General features: G+C 36.4%; 1 protein-coding gene across 1 annotated transcript in view; it reads left to right on the top strand.

Moving 5' to 3' along the window:
• LOC127415771 (neurexin-3b-like) overlaps positions 1-18434 on the top strand; it is a 558207-nt gene that overhangs the window by 214843 nt on the left and 324930 nt on the right. The gene's annotated exons all lie outside the window — the stretch shown is intronic.

Below are 18434 nucleotides of genomic sequence, written 5' to 3'. Positions count from 1 at the left end.
TTAAACAAACACTTATTTTAAGCAATATTTATCCACATTTGCATAAACTTTAAAAGAAAAAAAAGCCTTGAAAGCATAAAGTGTTGACTATCCACTGATAAATCTATCAGTAGATTTTGGAACCGCGACAATGGAAAAATAACACTTCTGTTAATCAACGAAGCGAACGCGGTAATCGCCCAAAGATGATAAAATGTCCAAACATCGGTCGATTAATCAGCTTGGCTGATATAATGGTCTATCACACAAAAAATTAATTAAATAAATAAATAAAATAAAACCACAGTAAAAAGCAGTCAGTCAACTTGTGCATTATTTCCCCAAGTCTTAAGCCATACATTCATTTTGTATGATGATCAAACTGAAATTACAGTTGTTATTTACTCTCAAATCAAATCAAATAGTTGATCAAATATGGTGACATGTAAATAACATCCACTGGTTCTTGTATGTCTCATAACCAAACTTCATGACGTCATGACACAAGAACCAATGAAGTTTGATTTTATTGACAAACTCACCATATTTGATGCAAGTGCTGAATACAGACATTGATCAGTGATTCAAGAGTGAATACAAGTCATACAAGCTTGAAACGACATGAGGGTCAGTAAATAATGACAGAATTTTCATTTTTGGGTGAATTATGGATTAAGGCTCTCACTCAGTTACATTGTCAGCATCTTCAATGCAACAAGCATTTGGATTTCCCATCAAAAATGACAGCTGAGAGAATCTTTCAGCCTTTGGGCTGTATGGACATGGAGTTGACTGCAGTTCCTGCTTTACAGCTCAAGAGGAGATTTAATAGTTTTTGTGTAACCTTTCTCAAGAGGTTTAATAGGATTTTGCTTTCAATTCCAGTGACTTTCTGTCTGCTCGCCTCGCTCAGGAGGATCCGAAAGTTAAATTGAACAAGGCTTGGAGCAAGAAAATTTTCCCATGGTGTTCAGAAATAGGAATGAGCTCACATTAAGTTTTCATGACAGTTTGTAGATAGCTGCTCCTCGGGCTGTTGAGGGATGCAATCTTTACACAGCATGGTCGGACTGGCTCTTTTTTTATTCTTTAAAGATTTGTCAAGGTTTAGCAGATGGTTCAGGCTCATTTGAGCTGGGTTCCCACGTGTCTGGGAAATCCAGGAAAACCTGGAATTTTCCAGTCCAGTTTTCCAGTCATGGAAAATGAGAAAAATACAGAAATGTCCTGGAAAATAATGATTTGTCTTGTAAAATATTTTAATATAATAAAACTGTTTGAGTGTTGCTGACAAGGTTTTTGTACAAGTATCATTATAGTATTATTATAGTTTTATTATATTGTTGTTGTTGTTTTTTTTTTTTTTTTTTTTTTTTTTTTACATATTCACTCCCTGCAGTGGTAGCGTGGTGATGCAGCATTTACACATCGGTATGTAAATACATTTTCAATAATTCAACGATTGGAGTTATACCACCGTTACCACATGTAGGCCCTATGATTTGTGCGATGTGGAAAACAGGAATGGAATCACTGTATCCAGTTAGAATTAACAAATTGCATTAGCAATAATATGCTGAACGTCACGGATTTGACATATTTGGGATGAAAATTTATGTTTTTATGCACAATTAATCAAACTAAAATCTTTATATTTCCAAGTGTGATTATTAAACCACAAAAGGCTGTAATTTAAATAAATAAATATATAATCTGCATGTGCTGCGTGCTTCAGAATGAATGTGTGAAACTGGGTGCTCGTGCGATGAAAACACCTTATGAGCATCACACGTGCTCTGTGTGTGTGTGTAGTAGATGACAGTGAGCAGAGCACTCTGAAGCGTGCAGAACATGCAGACTCTAAATTTATTTGAATGAAATCATAGCTTTTTGGGGTTTGATTTTTGGGGTTTTCACACTGGGCCATGCAGCAAACCTCTTATCCGGAGGTGAGAAAACTACTGTTAAAAATACACGGAAACGCCAAAATAAAAGCTCGATTTAAATGGACGTGTGAAATGGGAAAAAAAGATAATGTATAATGCAATTAAATAATAATAATAATAATAATAATAATAATAATAATAATATATTAAATATATAAATAACATTTAAATATATTATGATATATGACAATATGAACTATTGAACTTACTAAATGAAAATAAAATACCAAAAATACAAAATTTTATATTTACAACTTTTTTTACAACATATACATTTGACAATGGCAAAAATGAAGATTTATAGTCATTAAATGAATTGTATTATATAAACTGCAATCAGTTTCTTCTGCATCACCGATCACTGCACCGATTGTTTGAATTTGAAATGCTGTCACTCATGTACATCACTGTTTCAATGATTGGCCATTCGGTACGGGGTTTAGCCCGTTTGAGAGCTCGACCAATCATCATATAGAGAAGCTGGGTTTCCAGGCGGGATAAAAATACATTGATTGAAATCCTACAGTCCAATCATCAGTCCGATCATTTCCCTCATGCAAATATCACTCATGAAGCTCCCGTAGACCCTCAGAGAGTACTGTGACCGGGCGGGACTCAAAATGACGCGTTTAGAGCCTCTTGTCCAATGAACATTGATCTTTTGCTCCACTGAGCTCAATGGGACACGCCTCAGCATACATATAAATTTTAATTCTTTAGAAATGAATAGTAATTTTCAAACATATGTATAAAATCACATATCATGAGCACTCACATAAGATGAAGACTCCAGTCATATCAGCAACCTTAAAAAAGCAGTTTTATTCTACATGGAGAGGGTCCCCTCATGGGGGCAGCCATGTTAGGATCACATGACAAGCCGAACACTACTCGCTTAATCTCAGTAACCGCCCTGTAACTGTCACACCCTCTAACCACAATCTCCACAGTTTTAGCAATAAATGAGTTAATATGTGTTATTATTAAAATGGGATATTCTTTCTTATATGCTAAAATGAGAAGTCTCCTGACCCATGATTTTTTTTTTTTTTTCTTATTGATTCATTTTCCTTCACCTGTACTTGTCTTTATGACTCGGTGATTGTATTCATACATTGTTTGATCTTATTGAACATTTATATAAATACAAATCCACAGTCTTAGCACCATTTGTGGACTTTTCAGATGGTCCCTTAGCACACCCTCCACAGTATTAGCACGTTTTAGCACAATGTATGGACTTTTCAGACAGTCCCTTACCCACCGTAGGCAAATTTTCCAACTTATATCAATGTTAAATTAGCGATCTGGAACGATTTCATAGTGACACCATCTGACCAGCTTAAATACGAGACAAATCGTGTCCCGTATTGATTATACGGGATGCATCATTTTATTTTTTTTATCGAGAGGGTGGAGTCCAAGCTGTCTCTCATGTGATGTATTCCGTTGCCATGGTTCAGAGATAATCTCACATTCTCCACTCGGTTGAGACATCCAGGATAAGCTCACAAATGCACCACTGTGAATAAATACAAATCTAAACCAAAACCAACCAGTCCTACTCAGTTTCGCTGCTCTTCCGGCTGTGATGCACGTGCGTCAGTTCTCACGTGTCTCACATGCCAACATGATTATGTCACACGAGCATGCCACTGCTGACAGGAAGCATGATTTAGAGTAAAAAAAAGTAATTAAATATGTATCTTTTTCGCACCAAAAGCAATCGTGTCACTTTAGAAGACATTCATTTAACAGCTTGTGTTGTATGGATGATGTTTATGATGACTGTCTGTGATTTTTGGAGCTTCAAAAGAGAAATCTCCATTCACTTGCATTTTATGGAACTACTGAGCTATTTTTCTTCAAATGTGTTCTGGTGAACATATATCCCATACACACCTGGGATATCATGAGGGTGAGTAAATAATGAGAGAATTTTCATTTTTGGGTGAACTAACCTTTTAATTGGCTGATATTTGGTAATTTTTTGATTATCTGCACTGGCTGATAACCATGCCTGCTTGGCCGATTAGCATATGTCTGTTCTGTTTGCAAATATTTTAAGTAATTTTTTGTAAATACAGAGTAAAAAAAAAAAAAATCTTTATTTAAAAATGACTAAGTGTACCTTTCACTCTGCTCTCTAGATATTAGCATTAGAGTCGACCATTGAAAAACCCATATGTGTAAACCACTAAACAGTAGCTTGTTGCTAAGTGTGCAGTTTTGACTAGCCCTTTAACAACATAATTTCGCAACAATTGACACAAGATAAGATTGTATTTTGTTTAAAAAGGAAGGCTTTTAAAGCACTCTGAAAGCAGTGGCAAAGGGTGGCGCATTAAAAATACATTGCAATAATGAACCACAGGAGCTGAATTTCCCAAATGTAAAATGGATTCTTTCAGGCAGTGGTTAGCTGCGCTGTCTCATCACGTTAACCTTGCCTGAGTCCTGAAGAGCACTCTATTTTTAAAGCACTCGGAGGCCTGTGTGTGTGTATGTAGATGTGTTAACATGCCTCTTGCACTGCTGTCTCCGCCATTCCAACTGCAGTCTATAACACACAGTCACATGTTAATGCCAAATGCCCTCCTGACCACTACAGCCTCCTCTTCTCCAAGGGCCCTTCAGGCAGGGGTGGATTTAGGCTTGGGTGACATGGGCGGCTGCCGAGAGTGGCACAAGTCCACCAGCCATCTCATCTCCAACCACCCACAACCCCCAAATAGCAGCATTTTGCAGTTTAATGATCACATTGGGTCAGGTAGCGACCTGCTTTTCCAAAGGTGAGAAGCTTTCGCCAAAACAACATAGAAACACTTCAAAATAAAAGCCTCCACCAAAATGAAAACTTAAAGGTGCACTCAATAATTTTTTGAAGTATGTCTAAGTGACTTACTTTGGCTTACACTGACACCTAGTGACCTGGATGCTGCATCATTCAAACAGCAGTTTTCAGTTGCCAATGCCATTGTAGATTTTCACTATGCACAGTAAACGAGGATTAATTTAATCCATGATTGAAAGTGTCCAATAACAGGGCAGTTACTGCGAATAAGCAAGTAGTATCCAGTTGGTCATGTGATGCTAACATGGCTACACCGATGAGGGCTCTCCTGCCCCATGTAGAATGAAAGAGCTTTTATAAGGTTTCTGATATGACTGAACACTTCATCTCACATTAGTGGTCATGATTTCATAAATTTGTTTTAATATTACTATTCATTTCTTTAGAAGTAAAACTTTTTAAATGTGGAAAATTGAAAAAAAAAAAAAAAACATATCAATACTGTATAGTTATGTCCTATTCACTGTAATACTACTACTACTACAACTATTATTATTAATAACAATAAATCCAATAGTAATATCTCACATCCATGATTCTCTATTATGCATCACTTTATTTGACAAAAATAACTAATAATATTATGTTGAAAACAAATTGTTTTATTTTCGATTGATTAAAGTTTTAAATAATTGAAATGATTTTGATGATAAAATTTAAATAAACTGTTGACATGAATTGAGGAAAAACAAAACAGCTATCGGTATTGGCAGTACGATTACTGATAAGTAAAAAATGGTATCGGGACATCCCTACTTTTAGTTTGTATATACAAATAAGTAAGTCTTGGGACTCTTTTGGACACTTACTGTATGTCCTTAAAATTAAGGAATTGCATTACATAACAAAAGTAGATAATGTTGTATTTAACCCATGACATTCCTTTCATTAATTTAACATTTGTAAATGCAGTCACATTTAAACAAATCACATCAGCATGCTGATAATTTGCATTCCTTAGGTAGTAAAGACTATTTGCTAATATATCAGATTGGTGCATTTGTTTATTGCTTTGCTCTGATAGCAAATAAGTGCATCAAATGAGTTTAATTGAACATGGTAATAACAGTGCCATAACACAGCAGCCATGTACGAATTGAATTAGGCCATTAAAATATGCAAATATCAGCCTTAACAGTTTCCTTATCATTGGGAATGCATTTTATATGTTTTATGTAACATATTTTAGAGGAAGTTATGAATTTGGAACATCTGGTATAGGGAACTTAAAGTAAACTTTCAAAATTGTTAAAGTTTTCTTAGTAAAAATAGTTTTTTTTTTCAAAAACTTTCTCACATTTTTCTTCTTTTCCATCTTCATCTTCTCACATTATCTGGCACGAATTTTTGCTTGTGCGATTGTTTGTTAGCATGATAGGATGGGCTCTTAATGAGGTGTCGTCGCTATCTCTTAGCCATTCAGTTGTGTTCCTGATGATAAGGTTGTTGTGGAAGAATTTGTCCTTGCAGTTGATGAGTTAGTCGGTTATGAAAACATCACTCCCACGTCATGAATGAAGCTGGTTGAAAGCGCCGTGGTTATAGACGCTGTGTTTTGTCAGATTACGCTGCTTTATGCTCCCTCAGTGAAAGTTACGATCTCTAATGTGTCGCCTTTCATTCTGAACAAAGCTTTGGAATGGGAATTAACTCGATTTGGTAAGTTTGCAAGCACCTTAAACAATTATTTATCTTGGCTGCAAAAACCCGTCTCTAAAACATGTCATGTCTTTTAGAAGACAAGTTTTCAGGTTTTTAGATTCCCCTGAAAATTCTCTAGATATTTCTTTTCATGTGAAACATGAGCACAGAACATATATAGTCTATGCAACTACCGGCAAGTTTAGATGCTTTGAGTGTGGGGATATTGGTCACAAATGGCTGGTTTGTCATCATAGGGGTTCTGTTGCGGAAAATGTTTCAGTACAATCAGAGGATGTTGTAGACAGTGTTGCAGTGAATTCCGTTGCTGTAGTTCAAGTGGAAAATGCTCCAACTTCTAATGACTCTATGCATATTGTTGAGTCTGAGCAAGACCTGAATATGCAGGCATTGTTACCACCGCTTGAAAGCTTTCCTAGTACAAGCAGTGATGTTGTGAGTAGTGGCATCGAAAATTAGGTTTTTAATGTGAACGGTCCAATTGTTGATGGGGAAAAGGGAAATGAAGTAGCTTGCAATGATGGTGCTGAGCAGCCTGATGATAAAATGAAACCAGCAGATGACATAAGTGGAGGCTTGTGTTCTAGCTTGAAAAGAGTGGAAGGAAGGATAGATGAAACTTTGTCTGATAAATTTGATTCTGTAGATGATGAAGTCTTGGATAATAGTTTGCAGGAAGTGTCTTTGCATATTGATCCACTGGCTGAGTTCCATAAAGATGACATGTACACCGTAGAGGAAGTAAATGGTTTCTTAGATGATATTTTTGGCAGACAGGTTAATGTGAAAGAATATTTTCCTGATCTAGATAAATTTGAGAGGTCCATCTTATACCTTCAAAGGACTGTGGATATGAATAAGTGAAAATAACTGTTTTCATTTGAAAAAACACATTGCAGCCATCAGAAAGTATAGAAAATTGGCAATAAAGAAGATTAAAAGAGCTCATAAATGATCTTACCAGCCATGTTCATGTGGTGTCTCCTTTTTTCATGCTTTCACTGCTGTTATTTTTCCTTCCTATCTTAAGTATATATATGGAGAGCTTAAGATTAGGTTCAGTTAATATTAATGGTGGGAGGGATAGTATTAAATGGGCTCTGGCGCTTGACACAATTCAGCAGAAGAAATTACAAATTATTTTCCTTCAAGAGGCTCATAGTGATGTGCTTAATGAAACTGAATGGAGCATATGGTGGGAGGGACCACAGCTTCTCAGTCATGGCACAAACTTGAAGGGTGGAGTGGCTGTTCTGTTTTACCCCAGTTTAGGAGTTAATATTTTAAAAACAGAGGAAAGAGTTAAGGGACGCCTTATTTTAGTGAACGCTGAAATTGAAAGTTTTCTTTTTTATTTCATTAATATTTATGTGCCAAATGTGGGATGTGAGCGAGTCATCTGTTTTAATATTCTAAGTGAATTATTGAAACAATGCTGTAGTGATGGGTGTTTGGTGATTGGAGGGGACTGGAACTGTACTGAAAATTTTATCTTAGATCGTACTTATAAGGAACCTCATAAGTTAGTCATCAGTTCTTTTGGCAAAAATAATTAAAGAACAAGAGTTATTGGATATATGGAGGACAAAATATCCTACAGGCAGGCAGTATATTTGGGTTAAAATACTTGATAACAGGGTGAGTGCTGCCCGTTTAGACAGATTTTATATTTCAAAGGCTTTTAACAACCGGGTTATGGAATGTTCCATTTGTCCAGTGGGGTATTCTCATCATCATTTGGTGCTGGTGTTGATAAGCATTTGTTGATAATCACATTTTCCAAGAAAGTCACCATACTGGCATTTCAATGTGAAATTACTTTAAGACACTGCTTTTTGTGAATAATTTGTTATTTTTTTGGGAACACTGGAATAATAAAAAAAAGGGATTTTGAAAATGTAAGACAATGGTGGGATGTTGCGAAAACCACTATAAAAAAATTTGTCAGCCGTATACAGCTAACTATACTAAGACTATCAGAAAAAAATGTAGAAACTCTTGAAAGAGATATTAATTTAATAGAAGGCAAACTAGTAAGAGACACTAATGATCCTACTTTGTTGAATGTTTTACAGCAGAGAAAAAAAGAACTAAGCTCCTATTTCCATGAGAGAGTGAAGGGGGCTTTAGTTCGATCTCATTTCAGTTCTCTTGCTGAGATGGATGCACCAAGTGCTTTCTTCTTTAATTTGGAGAGATCAGTGGCACAGCAGAAGCAGATGGTCTGTCTTCACCTTCCTGATGGCCATGTGACTACCAATATTCCTGAAATGTGCCAGCATGCTGTAGATTTTTACACAGATCTGTATACGGCTGAACTCTGTGATTCTGACTCTGTGGACTATCTCCTTCATGGACTTCATCAACTAAACCCTGATTCCAAAGCAAATCTAGATGCTGATATGACATATCATGAACTTACGACTGCTGTCAGACATTTCTGCTGTGGTCAGTCCCCAGGTATTGATGGGTTGCCTGCAGATTTTTATAAACATTTTTAGGAGCAAATTGGGGTGCAAGATATGTTGGACATCTGCAAAGATTTCAATTTAAATGTTGGACTAATCTTTCTTGATCAAGATAAAAACCTTTGATAGAGTTGATCATATCTATCTGTTTAAGGTGTTAAAGGCTTTTGGTTTGTATGGGATGTTTTTGTGAAGCTAGTAAAGTTTTTGAGGAAGCTGTGAAGAAATCTCTATATGTTACATGTGTGAAGGTATCCAATGCACATCTTTTGATGGAAATATGTTCTTCAAAATGGATTGAGCATTTTGGCAATTTTTCCTCCCCTAAAGACCCTGTACAAGCACCCGATCAATAAACGGTCTGGTGACCTCCAGTGGAGGATTGTGCATGGGGCAATAGCCATGAACAGACATGTGGTGCACCTTGATCCAAGGGTTTGGGTGGGATGCCCATTTTGCAATTAAATTTAGTCTGTTTTTCACTTTTTTGTACAATGTGCTCGATTGGGTGACCTTTTCTTGGTTTTAACTAGGTGGTCTATGTCCCTAGGCAAATGTTTTAATTCTCTTCTGTTTTTATTTGGACTCAAGTATTCAGCAAAATGAAGAAACCCTTTGGTATTGCTTAAGTTTTTTTTTTTTTATTTGGCACAGCAAAACTGGCAATTTGGAAGACAAGAAAGAAAGTCTTGGCAGGGCAAAACAGAACTAGTTGGCATGTTTAGAGGTTTGGTGGTGGTTCGGCTCAGGGTGGAATATGCTTATTATAAGCTAGTGGGATGCTTGTCAATTTTTATGGAAATTTGGGAAGTAAATGATATAATGTGCACTGTAAATGACAATAATGATTTGGTGCTTACTTTTTGAATCTCAATATATGGTGAACTATTGTCTATGAAGACTATTGAAGGAGTCAGTTTTTAATTACTGTACTTTATACCTCATTAACTCTACAGTGCACTTTAAAGAAGTCATATCTTACCATTTTATTGCATTTTATTTTTTTCCCTAAAGTCCACTTATAATGATAGTCAAGGTTTCTTGCACCAAAAACAATCATAATTTAGTTCTTCGTGTGCAGTTTTCCACCTTCTCTCTGACGATTCCAACCCTTAAATAGGATGTTTTAGCTTTCGTACCTTAAAGAATTTATACAGCCTGATCTCATGAAATGTACGTGAACATGACAATATTTTTGCAGTTCAAAATGTACGTGCTGTATAACACCTTTGGCTGCAGTTTTTCAGTGAAATGTCCAGCTGGGGATGCCAAAAGTGAGTGAAATGTTGTTGTATTCAGATGAAGTTTTAAGGTGAATTTTAGATGGATGAACAAATTACTTGTTGCATCGCACCTAGTTATGAAACAGTGTTTCCATAATTATCTTGGTGGGATTGGGAAAAGGCTTTGCATTAAAAAATTTAGAGGACAGTATGTCTATATATTACATCAAACTCTTTTATTTCAAAAGAGTAAGAATTCTTGTTTTCCATAATATGACCCCTTTAAGTCATCTCACATCAAAAAACACCACTGGTGTAGAGTTTCATGAATAACAATGAAATCCAGCTAACAGCTCAGTATTAGGATGCTCATTTATCTTTACACTCTCTGCAGTTCAGGTAGAGTACACAAATAATAGTTTAAAAGACGACCCTTTATTCCAGGGTGACGGCTGTTGTAAGATTGGTGCGGTAGAGAGGGAGTTTCTTATGTGAATCAAGGACAGTGATGCAGTTATCTGGGTTGAAAAATGCAAAGGCCAGTACATTTGCAAACAAAAAGCTTCATCTTCTTTTGCTGCCAATTGGCTTTTTTCCACACATCTTCTACTGACAAAAACTTTCTGCTGCAACTGAACATAGAAGAATAATGAAGCACGTATCTTCAGTTATATCGACTTAGCTGTAGGCATATGTCAGTTCAGGTTTAGAGAAGAAATCTCAAAGAAGAAGCTAACTTTTTAAAGGGATAGTTCAACCAAAAATTACAATTCTCTCATCATTTACTCACCCTCATGCCATCCCAGATATGTAAGACTATTTCTTCAGCAGAGCACAAACAAAGATTTTTAGCTTTGTGGGTCCATACAGTGCAAGTGAATGGTGATCAGACCTTTGTAGCTCCAAAGATCACATAAAGGAAACATAGAAGTAATCCATATGACTCCAGAGTTTAAATCCATATCTTCAGAAACCATGTAATAGGTGTGGGTGTGAAAGAGATACCAATTTAAATCTTTTTTTAACTTAAATCACCACTTTCACTTTCACTTTTACATCTGAAAGTCACATGTGGTACCTGTTTAGTTTTACATCTAAAAGTGAAAGTTGTATGTCTCAGTAAATACTGAGAGAATTTTCAATTTGGGTGAACTATCCCTTTAAAGGAATATTTATAAAAACAATATATATATATATATATATGCTTGCATGGAACCCAAAAGGAAAATGTCTGAGCTGCTCTCTTCCATACTTTGAAAGGGAATAGGCGATGTCGAGTTCTTAAAATTACAAAGAAGCTCCATTAAGGTATAAAAAGTTGCGCATATTACTTGTAGGCTATATTCAAATTCTTCTTAAGTCATGCAATAGCTTTGTGTGACGAACAGACCGAAATTTAAGATGTAACTCATTGATAATCTTCCCTTCCACCTAAGCTCTCAAATCTCATTTGCGATTCTATATAGAAGTCTTCACGTGTCTACCCTAACCCGAAGACCTAAAACCCGACCCGGGACCCGTACGGGTTCGGATCCACGTTTTATACGGTCAGCTGGGTCCTGGTCGGGTCCCATTCTATTGCTGCAGGTCCCGGGTCTGTTTAACATTATGTGTAATACCCGAGTCGATCCGAGAACACCCGGCCATGATCAGACAGCGCTGATGATGATGGTGCTGTGTGTGTGTGTTGTAACTAAGTTGCAACATTGTAAAATTAGGATGAGAAAGTGCGGGCGGGAAATAAGGTGAAAAACGGAGAGGAGCAAACAGTCGAAGTTATCTTATGCAAGATACAAAAAAACTGCAAAGATGATTCTAAACAAGTCGCGTTTGTCATCCGTTACCGTGACAGCAAGTGGACTTTTGAAGCTGAAATAATGAGTGGATTAGCTATGCTGTTTCAATCAGCAAGAGAGGAATCACAGAAAACATGGATGTATTTGACCAACATTCTTGGCAAGGAGGATGGATTATATGCATCACGGTCAGGCACATGGGAGAAGGCTACTAACGTTACATTAGGTAAGACACAAAGTTTTGTTATCACAACTTTTAAATTAACTTGTTAATAGCAATCCGCTGTGAAATCGGTGTTGATCGAGTCTGTGTCTCCCGACCGGGTCCGGGTCCCAGCGTTCAAATAATAGACGGGTCCGGATCGGGTCCGAGTCTGGCATTTCTTGGTTCTGCATTTGTACGTGTCCAAGCTTTCAAATAATAGAAGGGTCCAGTTCGGGTAGTACATTTCCAGGTCTCTTTGGGTTCGTTTTGGACCTGTGAAGACCTCTAATTCCATACATTCACAAATGGCTTTTCGAAACATATTCATGTCAAAGACGATTGGATGATTAAACTTGGTTATTTCAGATCTGGTGCAACACATCTTGAAATCGTTAAGAGCAGCATTGACATTTTTCAAAACGGCTCCCTTTTTGTTCAACGGAAGAAAGAACATCATACGGGTTTGTAATGACATGAGGGAGAGTAAATTATTCTTATTTTTTGAATGAACTATTCCTTTGTTCTAAAACAATAATATAAACTCAGATGTGCTGTACTGTTTGTGCTGAGTATAGATGAGAAGTTCAGGGTATTTAATGATGCTGGTTGCTGATTCCATGAATGATTCTGATACGTCTTTCTAGGAAGGAAGAAAGAACAATGTTTGAAAACAATTCTTAATGTATTCTCACAGTAGTCTTGTGAAAAAAATGATGTCATTATTTCAGGTCACACAGCAACTTGTACAATTTGTTTGTGAGGCATATTATGTGCACTGCAGCACATTTGCGAAAAGAAAGTGTTAAGGCGTCTTTCCATTGTGGTGCAGAAGGTGCATTTACACTTTTGAATTGCAGGAAACAATAAATCACACTCTTGAAAGTTGATTTTCATTCACAATGTACAAGCAAAACAAAAAAAAAGAAGAGAAAAGAAAAAGAGCATGCTGAATGTCATGACAACGGCAAAGTTTAAAGAAATGCTCCGGGTTCAATAAAAGTTAAGCTCAGTCGACAGTTTTTGTGGCATGATGTTGATTGCTACAGAACGGTACTTTGACTAGCACCTCGTTTTTTAGTAAGTAAGGCACTTACAATGGAAGTGATTGGGGCCAGGCCATAAACATTTCAATACACAGTTTCAAAAGTATAGCCACAGGATGTTAACATAATATGTGTTAGCATGACTTTAGTGTGATAAAAATTAGGGATTAGCGTTATGGTGTTTACTAGATTACAGGTTTATCAACGTTACATTGTCTGGACGTAATGTGGATAAGATCAATAAGCAATTTTTTAGCAGTAAAATCATGCTAACATGTATAACGTTTATGTATTGTGGCTATACTTTAGATACAGAGTGTATTTTAAAGGGATAGTTCACCCCAAAATGAAAATTCAGTCGTTGTTTACTCACCCCTGTGTTGTTATAACCCCATATGAATTTCTTTCTTTTTCTTAACATAAAGGGAGAAATTGTGAAAAAAAAAAAGAAAAAAATGAAAATTGTGCTCAGTGATGTCATACAATGGCAGTTTATGGTGACCACCTCTTCAAGCCTCAAAAGTATGCAAAAGTATAATTCAGAACCTGACTGAAAAACGTCACGTGATAAAAGGTATCTTTTCTATGTTAATCAGAGTTTTTGTTCTGACCCATCGTGACGAGCGACGGTACATTCCGTTGATCGCTTGGTGTCTATTTGTGGCGGCGTGCTGGGTAACAGTATATTGAAGCCAGCATCTCAGCATATACCACATGTTTTCACTGAGGTCTCACTCTCTTCAACAGGAAGTCTGTCACAAATACTCACCGGTTCAGAATAGAGAAGAGGTGGTAGACATTCCCGCCTCCACTATCTCTCTGTTTGATTGAGGACTACGGTCAAACACATAAGGCTGTGCATAGAAATGCATCTTTTTTTTTTTTTTTTTTACGTGTTTAGTAAGTTCTGCTCTCTGGCTTGTGTGCAGCTGTGTTGTGTTCTGTTGTCACTATCACTGTAGCGGACCTGTTTTTAGATCAACAAAATGAGTTTTTGCTTCAACGTCCCATGACGTGAGGAGGCTGCGTGAACTGTTGCTCTTGTGCAGTCTGTGTTATAACAACACAGGGGTGAGTAAACATTGACTGAATTTACTTTTTTGGTGAACTATCCCTTTAATGTTTATGGATTGTCCTCATTCACTTCTTTTGTAAGTACTTTTCTGTAACCATTATTTATTTATTTTATTTTTGTATATATAAACGAGGGACGAGTCAATATAATTTTACTGGTAACATTCTGCCACAAATGCTGTAGATTGAGCCTAACTTGTTAAACCTGGAAAATTCCTTTAAGGTGACTGTGATGCAAGTATTTCTTATTTTATACCTACTTTTTGTTTACATTTGTGGCGATATTTGTACATTCCAGAATCATTAACAGAACCAAATGTCATGAAAATTATTTAGTTGTGGTATGATAAAAAACAAATTACTGAATAAGAGTGTTAAGTCTTGACACTGTTCTAAAGACATTAATGTGGTATTTGTATTAAAACGTATTTTTTTTACATTTTGAAATGGCTGACATGGTTTTTTGACAATGGTATGGAAAAATATGCCAGGCAAATAGCATATAGTTCTGTGAATAGAACACAATCTATAATGAGCATAATTTACATAGAAAGAAAACATGTTTGCGCTGATTGCATTTGGTTAAACTGGGTTGCAGCTGGTTTGTGAATAAGACGTAGGTTGTTGTGCTGAAATATTACATGCAAAAATGGTAATGAGTCCCATGGTAATGAACAACAATATTTACCAACATGCATTGTACTAAAACATTTGGTCACTCTTTATATTAGGTGTCTTTAAATACTATGTGCTATGTGCATTAAAACAAATACAATACAAAGTCTCATAAGACTCACATTTGCTGCTACTGAGGTTGAGGTATGAGTAGGTTTAGGAGTAGGGGTTGGATTAGGGGTTAGAGTTCAGTTTTAGGGTAAGGGTTGGGTTTAGGTTAGGTTTAGGGTTAACAGTGTAACTACAAATGTAATCAAATGCAGATAATTTAATTTTAAGTGCAATGCAACAACATGTATGTACAGTACATAAGTAAATTTTATCAAATGTTCAAGCACATAGTAATTAAAACCCCTAATATAAAGTGGGACCAAACATGAATCTGTTCTATCATCTATTATCATTATTCATTGAAGTGGACAGTTTGAAATGAATGGAACATACAAACTCTTACACCATTTTTGCTTCTAAAGTTTAAATCAGAGACGCTATGAACACATCTCTGTCTGAACACTTTTTGCAAGTTGCGAGACAAGGAAAGATCGAGCTACAGCAAAAGAACCAGCCTTGTGTTTCTGTGGAGGAAACTGGGATTGTCAGAGATTTAGCTGTTGCACACTGATAGTAACCGGTTCCAGCCAGTGTGTGTGTGTTTAAGAGAGAGAGAGAGAGAGAGAGATTGAAACTAGCAGATATTGCCAGAGGGTGTTTGTTGCGTAGATGTGCGTGAATGAGACTGAGAGATCCTAGCTTTGCGTTAAATGTTTGATGTTTACGGGAAGTGGACGTTAAAGCATAATTCTATGATCCTTGTGTAATTAAACAATTGGAGTCTTATGTAAACACACGCTGTGACACTAGCTCACTGCATTGAGAGGAAGAGGAGGATGAAGAAAACGATTTGTTTCCGTATATCTCGACTGGCTTAAAAATTGAGAGGAGGTCATCAGGGATTGCTAATACGTCATGCACACACACATTTACATGGTTTGCCAAATATCTTACTATAGATTTCTATTGTTTCTATACTGTATCCTGTATATGTGTTTCTTCAACTTCAGGCACTTTTGCACTGTGGACTTCTAGAAAGTAAAGCCTTGTTAAACATTTTTCACACTCACACAATTGTTTTAAATTAGTCTATTAACAATGTTTAACAGTGTATTTATATGCATGCCAGGAGATTTGTCATTTATGTCTTCTTCTGTTTTTTTCCTTGAAAGTTCCCACCAGAGTGTCATTTCCAGCACATTATCAAATCCTTTATTGTAAATGGTGTGGTGAAAATGACAGTGATGGAATTGACATTTTTAATGTTTTGAATAAAAAATAAAAAAATGGATGGGGGCCTGGGTAGCTCAGGGAGTAAAGACGCTGACTACCAACCCTGGAGTCGTGAGTTCGAATCCAAGGTGTGCTGAGTGACTCCAGCCAGGTCTCCTAAGCAACCAAATTGGCCCGGTTGCTAGGGAGGGTAGAGTCACATGGGGTAACCTCCTCGTGGTCACTATAATGTGTGGTTCTCGCTCTCGGTGGGGCGCGTGGTGAGTTGTGCGTGGATGCCGCGGATAATAGCGTGAAGCCTCCACACGCGCTATGTCTCCGCGGTAACGTGCTCGACAAGCCAATGATAAGATAATTGATGGTCTCAGATGTGGAGGCAACCGAATCACTATGCCACCATGAGGACTTAGAGCACATTGGGAATTAGGCATACTAAATTGGAGAGAAAAGGAGAGAAGAATTTGGTGAAATTACAGCTTGATTGGAAATGATGACCAATAAAACATATTCTGCTCACTAGAGATATTTGCCTTGCCTTGATTTTTTTTTGTTTTCACTTGATATTTCATCTCATGGATGCTCTTCACAGACACTTTTATACAGTGGTGGCGTGCATTTTAAGTCTAGGCCTTCAGTGCGATTCATACTATTAAGACAACATAGTTTCTCAATGATTAAGACACCTTATGGACATCATACATTACATCGCAGCCAACTAATAATACCAATTGACATTTTAAAAACTCATCCACAAACGAAAGCCAAAACTTGAAACGACACTGAATGCCAAAGGTAGCCTATACTTAACTGCAGCATGATTGTTTTGTGAAATAAATTATTAAATAAAGAGCTATCTGATAATATTTGCGATTTAAATGCTGCTTGCAACAAATTTCACTGAATGCTCAAGACATCCTAATTTACACTTTGAAAACTCTTGATGTTGTTATAATGCAAAACGCACTTACCAATTTAATCAAAATCAAAGGCAAAATCAGCCCTCCTTTCCTGTTTAATAAATTAAGCGATCACACGGTCATGCAGAAAATCTTGGGTTTTTAAATCCATACGGATCTCTTTCTCAATGGCGATAACGGCAGTGAGTGATGACAGCCATCTCTGTCTTGATCTCACCTCTCGTGCTTCGCTTTCAATTATGGACATTACTTTATGTGTGATTGTGTTGCTCAAGGCCAGCTAGAAGGCCTTGACTGGGACCTATCTAAAAGAATACTCCCACCAAGAACAAATAAATCAGTCTGTTTGGCTGATTAATCTGACAGTCTGACATTAGATGCCCATTCATTTGCACCGTTGAGGGATTCAGTGGAAATTCTGAAGGCTTCACGGGATGGCGCTCAGACTTTCGCGCTGCTTCGGCTAACAAACTCTGCTTCGGGCATGCAATTTGTGAAACAGCTGTAACACTTCGCTTGTAAGCAACAAGGAATAAATTCTGATTGGATAAACTTGAAATAAATTTTGCTATCCGTTTGTAGATGAATTAGGAGTGGAAAGTGATTGAAAATAGGTGAATGAGAATGATTTTTTTTTTTTATTATTTATTACGCATATAAAGCCAGCAGAGAAGGCTTTAAAAAAAAAAAAAAAAAAAAAAAAAACTTTAAGGGGTCAGAATTGTTGTGTGTGGTGGAAATGATTGCACAACTGTGGAACAGTTGTAATTATTGAAACAAAATATATATAGAAATCATTTTCGAACAATAAATATTGAAATCGTTTATGCGTATTTCACTCTTTGTTTAGATTATCATAGTTTTACACATATAATAAGTAATAATAAGTAAATCTGTTCATTTTATTAAAAATCAAACCCTGGGACATGAAAGAGCAAGAAGTTGAAGAAACACACATAAAGGTAATTACTATAATGGATTATTTGTTTGCATAATGCATTGTGCAGTGGAACTTATGTGTATAAGTCTGAATCTGGCTTGTGACATTTTTTGACATGTTTTTAAACTATATATTGTATATTTGTATAAACTGCTGCTGCTGCCAAAAATAAAATAAAAAGTTCACTCAAAAATGAAAATTCTCTCATCATTTACTCACCCTCATGCCATCCCAGATATGTATAACTTTCTTTCTTATGCAGGACACAATTAAGATTTTTAGAAGAATATCTCATTCAATGCAAGTGAATGGTGACCAAACCTTTGAATCTCCTAAAAGCACATAAAGGCAGGATAATAATCTATATG

This window comes from Myxocyprinus asiaticus, chromosome 25 (genome assembly GCF_019703515.2).
Source record: "Myxocyprinus asiaticus isolate MX2 ecotype Aquarium Trade chromosome 25, UBuf_Myxa_2, whole genome shotgun sequence".
Lineage (NCBI taxonomy): Eukaryota > Metazoa > Chordata > Actinopteri > Cypriniformes > Catostomidae > Myxocyprinus > Myxocyprinus asiaticus.
Note: the sequence above shows the minus strand (reverse complement) of the source record. Positions and strands in the feature narration are given on the sequence as shown.